Source organism: Colobus angolensis, unplaced genomic scaffold (genome assembly GCF_000951035.1).
Source record: "Colobus angolensis palliatus isolate OR3802 unplaced genomic scaffold, Cang.pa_1.0 Scaffold169, whole genome shotgun sequence".
Taxonomy (NCBI): domain Eukaryota; kingdom Metazoa; phylum Chordata; class Mammalia; order Primates; family Cercopithecidae; genus Colobus; species Colobus angolensis.
In genome coordinates this window covers 1,142,174-1,150,625 of record NW_012114810.1, presented here as the reverse complement: position 1 = coordinate 1,150,625, position 8,452 = coordinate 1,142,174, and the positions used below count along the sequence as shown (strand labels likewise).

The 8,452-nt window shown below is 42.6% G+C and overlaps 1 long non-coding RNA gene and 1 pseudogene across 2 annotated transcripts in view; both read right to left on the bottom strand.

Annotated features, from left to right (window-relative positions):
* The window catches only part of LOC105508845, a 30,269-nt gene that overhangs the window by 4,766 nt on the left and 17,051 nt on the right, over positions 1-8,452 (bottom strand). The gene's annotated exons all lie outside the window — the stretch shown is intronic.
* LOC105508844 lies at positions 1,129-1,827 on the bottom strand (annotated as a pseudogene). The gene has a single exon (XR_001001345.1). The product of XR_001001345.1 is annotated as an interferon-induced transmembrane protein 1 pseudogene (transcript).

The following is an 8,452-nucleotide window of genomic DNA, read 5'->3' as shown; positions in this document are numbered from 1 at the left end:
GAGGCAGGAGAATGGCGGGAACCCGGGAGGCGGAGCTTGCGGTGAGCCGAGATCCGGCCACTGCACTCCAGCCTGGGTGACAGAACGAGACTCCGTCTCAAAAAAAAAAAAGAAAGAAAGTTAAATGGTACAAGGTTTCTTTTGGAGGTGATAAGAATGTTCTAAAATTGTAGTGGTTAAACATTTCTGTGAATGTGCTAAAAACCATTCAATTGTACGTTTGAAATGTTTGAATTGCATATGATTATATCTCAATAAAGCTGATTTTTGTAAAGCCTTAGTTCAGTTTTAAATTCCTAATCTTATAGGGGATTCAGAGTTCAATAGCTCTTCTCCCTTTTCAGGCTTCTTCTTCTGCATTGTATAGGATCAGGAAGAAAGAAAGGGGAAAATGTGAAGTGTTTCTCTATTTAATGAATAACTGTGGCCAACTGTGAGTAGGTGACCTTGTCTTACTCTGGTTAGAGCTGATGGTTTCAGAGTGAAGGATGTTTGTAGTTTTTTGAGTAGTGTTTATCTTCATTCTGGACTTTTCTGTCATTGAAGACCCCTCCGAATGGTGCCGCTTATCGTCTATTCTCCAAACCTAAACTCAGTTTGGATATCCCATGACTTGGTACAGTGGTCTCCTGGCACCTCCCACTGCTCCTGCTCCTTGGGAGACACCTGAAGTCCTTTAGGGGGAGTTGCCAGACTGTGATGGGTTGGGGGGATTGGCCACATTTTCTCCCTAGGCATACTTTACCAAGGTACCTATAAACCCTGCCAGCACAGATTATTCCAGTGGGCCTTCCACTTTCAGAACTCTCTAGCCAAGAAACTGACATGATTTTTTATGTTTGCACAGGTTAAAAACTCACACCATGCTTTACTCCAACCTGACCAGAGTGGGTTGGCAGGTTCTACAGTTTAAAGCGTCTGTCTAGGGAATGAAATGTTGTTAGTCTCTCCTTGCTGATGTCACCAATTGTACCAATGTCTCTTTTGGCATGCCCTCATCTTTGGCTTTGGGAGGAAGGGGAAGTACTTTTATGTTTTTTGCTTCCCATCACAAATATTGTACATCCCATAATGCCAATAATGAGAATTCCCAGTTGTCCTCCCAATTCATTCTTTTTGTCATTGTTGTTTTTTTTTTTTTTTCACAAGCACGTGCACTTTATTGAATGTCATTGTGGACAGGTGTGTGGGGATAAAATGCTGTATCTAGGGGCAGGACCAAGGGGACAGGGCCAACAGCCCCAGCGTGAGGGCCAGCATTGCAAAGTGGAGTACAAGGGTCGCAGGCTATGGGCAGCTACTAGTAACGCTGTTTTTCCTGTATGATCTGTAACATAATATGGTAGATTGCCACAGAGCCAAACACCAGTAACAAGATGAATCCGATGGTCATGAGGATGCCCACAATCAGGGCCGAGATGTTCAGGCACTTGGCGGTGGAGGCATAGGCCTGGGCCCCGGTCATGTTGCCAACCATCTTCCTGTCCCTAGACTTCATGGAGTAGGCGAATGCTATGAAGCCCAGGCAGCACCAGTTCAAGAAGATGGTGTTGAACAGGGACCAGACGATATGGTCGGGCACGGAGGTCTCGCTTTGGATGTTGATCATGGTGGACCTTGGGAGGATGGTGCTATGGGGTGGCCCCAGCACAGACACCTCGTGCTCCTCCTTGTGCATCTTCTGGCTTTGGGGAAAGAAGTGTTGAGTGAAGGTTCGAAAAGTGTGGTTTTCAGCGTGGAGGGAAGGGGATCTGTGGTGTCCGGATGCTGGAATGGTGCTCAGTGAGCCCTGCTTTCCCCTCTAGTTTCAGTTTCTCAGAAGTGTGTATTTCTGTCGTTGTTGTTTTTGAGACAGGGTCTCACTCTACCACCCAGACTGGAGTGCAGTGGCATGGTCATAGCTCACTGCAGCCTCAGCCTCCTGGGCTCAAGTGATCCTCCTGCCTGAGCCTCCTGGAGAGCTGTGACTACAGGTGCCCACCACTATGCTTGGCTAATTCTTAAATTTTTTTGTAGAGATGAGGTCTTACTATGATGCCCAGGCTGGTTTCAAACTCCTGGGCTTAAGCAACCCTCTGGCCACCTCAGCCTCCCAAAGTGCTGGGATTACAAGCATGAGCCACTGTACCCAGCCCCAGTTCATTCTTTTTTTTTTTTTGAGATGGAATCCTGCTCTGTCCCCAGGCTGGAGTGCAGTGGCACGATCTCAGTTCACTGCAAGCTCCGCCTCCTGGGTTCATGCCATTCTCCTGCCTCAGCCTCCCTAGTAGCTGGGACTACAGGCACCCGCCACCACTTGTGGCTAATTTTTTGTATTTTTAGTAGAGATAGGGTTTCACTGTGTTAACCAGGATGGTCTCGATCTCCTGACCTCGTGATCCACCTGCCTTGGCCTCCCAAAGTGCTGGGATTATAGGCGTGAGCCACCGCGCCCGGCCTCATTCTTTTTATATACTGTGGTGGGACAAGGGGTGGGAGTTGGTGGAGATATGATTGACTACGCCAACTTCTCATGAGATTTGGAAGAAGTTCTGGCTCCAATTGTTGCAGCTTTCTTTAGATTATAAGTAGTATTGTGCCTTCAATAAGGCACAATACTGGGGCAACAGGGTAAGTTGTACTTCTATCTTTTACACTGGATTTTCATGCCACTTCCTGGACTCCACCCACATATGCAGATGGTATGGGCAGATAAGACGGGATGCCATGGCTCACGCCTATAATCCCAGCACTTTGGGAGGCCGAGGTGGGGTGGGATCACCTGAGGTCAGGAGTTCGAGACCAGCCTAGCCAACATGATGAAACTCCATCTCTACTAAAAATACAAAAACTAGCTGGGCATGGTGGCATGTGCCTGTAGTCTCAACTATTTGGGAGACTGAGGCAGGAGAATCACTTGAATCTGGGAGGTGAAAGTTGCAGTGAGCCAAAATCGCACCACTGCACTCCAGCCTGGGTGACAGAATGAGACTCGGCCTCAAAAAAAAAAGAAAAAAGAATGGGCAGATTTTGCAAGTTCCTCATGAAGGGTGATGTATATGTGTGTGTGTGTGGTTTTCTTTTTATCATAAGTGTTATGATCACACATAATTTTATAATTTGTGTATATCTCCTCTACTTTAATCCTTTGAAGTTGGCAAAAGAATCATTCCCCATCACAAATACATAGCAGTTCTACAGTTTTATGTTTCTGAATGGCTGTTTAAAGAGAATCCTAAATTATAACTTAGTTTGACTTAGATTGTAAAGCATTCAAGAGTGAAGCTTAACTTGCTACTATTTTAAAAGCATGTGACCTTATAGATCATCTATAAAATGTGAGAAGTGTTAAATAATGTTTGATATTACACATAAAACACACTAAAATGCCTTTCAATAAGTAAAAGGAACCATTTTAAATACAGGGAATTCTAATTAGATTGGCATAGTTAAGGCCAAAAATATAAAGTAGACATGGCTACCTTATTTATCTTCAACCCTTCTCTTTATGAACACAAAACACAGGTGAATCTTGCTTGGTTCTGAGACAGTGAAGGAATGTCTCCAGTATTTAAATACGTTCACATAACCAGTTATATAAATCTAAATATAAAACCAATCTCCAGTAAGTTTTAAGATGGTACAAACCATCTTTGTGAAAAGTTTAACATTACTAATGAAGTCTAATCATATCTTTAGAAGGGGTAAACAGTGATAGCATTTACTGAATTGGAATTACTATTAAAATTCAAAAACTGAACATATTCATTTAACCATAAGCCAATCTTAGTTTTGAATCAGGACTGCCCAACAAAATATTCTGTCAGTCATTCATGATCTGAATTCTGTTGTATGAGCTCTACTAAAGTATGGTACACATAAACAATTCATGAGACATTTGTTTTGCAATAAATAAGACAGTGGCCAATTATTACTAATTAGTAGCTTTTTTGAGATAAGCTGTCAAGTCGGCCTTTTCTACCTTCTTTTTAATGCTGGCAAAGATCATTTTTGTTCCAGGGATGTACTTTTTGGGATTCTCCAAATACTCCATCAGTGTATCCTCTCCCCAGGTGATGCATTTGTTCTTATTGGCATCTGTGTAAGAGAATCCAACGGCCTGACCTGGCTTCTGCCCGAAGAGACCATGGAGATTAGGCCCAGTCTTGTGCTTGCCTCCCTTTTCCACGGTGTGACACTGGGCACACTTCTGAACAAAAATCTTCTTGCCTTTCTCAACATTACCCATATTTAATTCTCTTTGTCGTCACTGGCACAATGAAGGTTCCCACTCTAAAGCCAGATATCCCACTCTCTCCATAAAGGGTGATTTTTTTTTTTTTGAGACGGAGTTTTGTGCTGTCACCCAGGCTGGAGTGCAATGGCGCAATCTCTGCTCACTGCAACCTCTACTTCCCAGGTTCAGGCGATTCTCCTGCCTCAGCCTCCTGAGTAGCTGGGATTACAGGTGCCCACCACCATCCCAGCAAATTTTTTGTATTTTTAGTAGGGACGGGGTTTAACTATGTTGGCCAGGCTGGTCTTGAACTCCTGACCTAGTGATCTGCCCACCTCAGCCTCCCAAAGTGCTGGGATTACAGGTGTGAGCCACCACGTCTGACCAGAAGGGTGATTTTTATGTTTTTTATGTTTTATTTTATTTTTTTTTCATCTCATACAGCTGTCTTTTAATTAAAAAAAAAAAATCAAAGAAAACGTCTGGCCAGGGCTAGGTTAAGACAAACAGGAACACTTCAGAATCCAAGGCAGGGAAAGGCTGTTGGCCTCCCTTCAGAGGACTGCAGGGGTAGGAAGAGGGAGGGACAGATCATGCACAAAAGTACTTACAAATTACACACCCATCCCCCACCCCTCAATAAAAAGAGAAGAAAAAGCTCCATCACTTAACAGAAGGGTGATTTTTTAATAAAATATGTTGTTGTGACAGAATGATCAGATTTTCAAAACAAAACATAGGGATTGGCAGAACAGACGCATCAGGTTATTAAAAGGAGACTATTTCTGTTACAATTACAGCTGTGCCATAAATTAGGCCAAAATAAAACAATAGATAGCAGGAACCCCATGTTCCAAAGAGGGATCTGATAACCAGGCATTGCAGAGCAAGTAGCTAGACAATTTTTGAAATATTTAGTTAGGTATTCACCTTGAGTGGATAAAAAGCGTTGACAGTAAAGAGGCAATAGGTTTTCTTGGGGAAAGTTGCTGGAATGTTGGTATTTTCCCTCTGTACTCTGTAGGAGAAAGGTGTACAGAGGGAAAATACCAAAGGTGACTGCTTTCCCTTCAAGCTTGATATATGTTCCCCGCAGTTTGTGGGACATAGTGGTCTGCTTTTTTGTCATTTTTTCTTGTTTATATTCCATTTTTAGAGTTTTCGCCCCTACTATTATTGCATTTATTTTATTTTTTTGAGTATGTGAAATATTAACCTAGTTACCAGAACTATATACAAAAATTATGCTCAAAGAGGTATCACCCCTCCCCAACCATTCTTTCCATTCCATTTCACCCACATCTCATCCTTTCCACCCCATTCCTATCTACCTCCTACAGGTGATGAATCTCATTCATTTCTGTTGGTCTGGCTGAGCTGGAGTGCAGTGGCATGATCTCGGCTCACTGCAACCTCTGTCTCCTGCCTCAGCCTCCTGAGTAGCTGGGATTACAGGCATGTGCCACCACGCCTGGCAATTTTTTTTTTTTTTTTTTAGAGACGGAGTTTCACCATGTTGGCCAGGCTGGTCTCGTACTGCTGATCTCAGGTAATCCACCAGCCTCAGCCCCCCAAAGTGCTGGGATTACAGATGTGAGCCACCGCGCCCAGCCTTTTTTTTTTTTTTAACATCTGCAGAATAGCACTCTATTGTGTGGATAACCACTCTTTTCATACAGGCATTTAATCCTTTTCAATATTTGCAATTATAAATAATGTTAGTGTATATTACTTTTTTTTTTTTTTTAATTTTTGAGACAGGGTCTCATTCTGTTGCCCAGGCTGGAGTGCAGTGGTGCGATCATGGCCCACTGCAGACTAGATTTCCTGGGCTCAAGCGATCCTTCCACCTCAGTCTCCTGAAGAGCTGGGACTACAGGCACAGGTCCCCACACCTGGCCAAGTTTTGTAGTTTTTGTAGAGACAGGGTTTAATTATGTTGCCCATGGTGGTCTCAAACTTCTGGGCGCAAGTGATGCTCTCACCTTGGCTTCCAAAAGTGCTGAGATTACAGACATGGGCCACTGGCTGCAGCCCAGTGTATCTTCTTGTGTACATGTATTTCTCTATGGAAGTGTATCATCAGGGTAAATTCCTAGAAGTGGGAATTTTTGGTCAAAAGATTAATTAATTTTAGTAGATATTGCTAAATTCTCCTCCACAATGGTTGTATGATTTTGAATTCCCATCAACAATTAATAAGAATGCCAGTTTCTCCACAGCTTTTCCAACAGAATGTATTGTCTGTCATAATTTATAATCTTCGCCAATCTGATGGATAAGACATTGTATACTGGCGTATTTTATTTGTTTGTTTGTTTGTTTCTTTGTTTGTTTTGACATAGTCTCGCTCTGTCGCCCAGGTTGGAGTGGCGCAATCTCAGCTCACTGCAACCCCTGCCTCCTGGGTTCAAGCAATTCTCCTGCCTCAGCCTCCTGAGCACCTGGGATTACAGGCCTGTGCCACCACGCCCAGCTAATTTTTGTATTTTTAGTAGAGATGGGGTTTCACCATATTGGTCAGGCTGGTCTCGAACTCCTGACCTCATAATTCACCCGCCTTGGCCTCCCAGTGTTGGGATTATAGGCATGAGCCACCGCGCCCGGCCCAAATGGCATAGTTTTAATTTGCATATCTTTTATTATTATGAGTGATATGGAAGATCTCTTCCTGTATATAAGAGCCACTGTTATATCTTTGTTTTTGGTAACAGCTTTATTGAGATATAATTCATATACTACACAATTCACCCCTTGAAAGTGTACAATTTAATGGTTTTTAGCACATTCACAGAAATGTGCAACCGTTACCACAATCAACTTTTTTCTTCACTATCACCCCATGTTACTCCCCCAAGCAACCACTAATCTATTTTCTGTCTCTCTATCTAAATTTCTCATTCTGGATTTTTACAAATGGGATAATTATTTTTTACATACACACATACATATATACGTATACTTTTTTTTTCTTTTTTTGAGGTGGAGTCTCACTCTGTCGCCCAGGTTGGAGTGCAGTGGCACGATCTCAACTTATGGCAACCTCTGCCTCCCGGGCTCAAGCAATCCTCCTGCCTTAGCCTCCCCATTAGCTGGGATTACAGGTGCATCCCACCATGCTCAGCTAATTTTTGTATTTTTAGTAGAGATGGGGTTTCACCATGTTGGCCAGGACGGTCTTGATCTCTTGACCTCAGGATCCGTCAGCCTCAGCCTCCCAAAGTGCTGGGACTACACGTGTTAGCCACCACACCTGGACCTGTATACATATTTAATATATGTATATGTATGTGTGTGTATGCACACACACACACACATATATACACACACATATGTATTAGTCTGTTCTCACACTGCTATAAAGAACTACCTGAGATTGGGTAACTTATGAGGAGAAGAGGTCTAATTGACTCACAGTTGTGCAGGCTGTACAGGAGGCATGGCTGGGAGGCCTTAGGAAACTTACAATCACAGTGGAAAGTGAAGGGGAAGCAAGCATGTCTGACCATGGTGGAGCAGGAGAGACAGTATGAAGGGTGAGGTGCTACGCACTTTTAACCGGATCTCATGAGAATTATCATGAGACCAGGAGGATGGTGCTAAACCATTAGACACCACCCCCATGATCCAGTCATCTCCAACACTCGCGATCACAGTTCAACATGAGATTTGGGTGGGGAGACAGAGCCAAACCATATCAACATATATATATATATGTATTTTGTGACTGGCTTCTTTCACTTAGGATATTTTTATGGTTTATTGTGTTGTAAAATGTGTCAGTACTTGTTTTCTTTTTATAGCTCTGTAACATTCCATCGTATGTATATATCACAATTTGTTTATTGACTCATCAGTTTATGTACATTTGGGTTGTTTCCACTTTTTGGCTATTACGAGTAATACTGCTATGAACACAAAGTTTTTGTGTGGATATATGTTTTAATTCATCTTGGGTAATACACCTAAGAGTGAAATTACTAGGTTACATAGTAACTCTGTGTTTAACCATTTAAAGAACTACAAAACATTGCTTCACACCTACTATGCTTCACATCTACTACATCGCTTCACACCTATCAGATAAATGTTGACGAGGATGTAGAGAAATCAGAATCCTCATCCACTGCTGGTGGAAACGTAAAATCGTGCAGCCACTTTGGAAAATGGTTTTGTAGTCTCTCAAACGATTACATATAGAGTAACCATTTACATCTCTCTCTTTTTTTTTTTTTT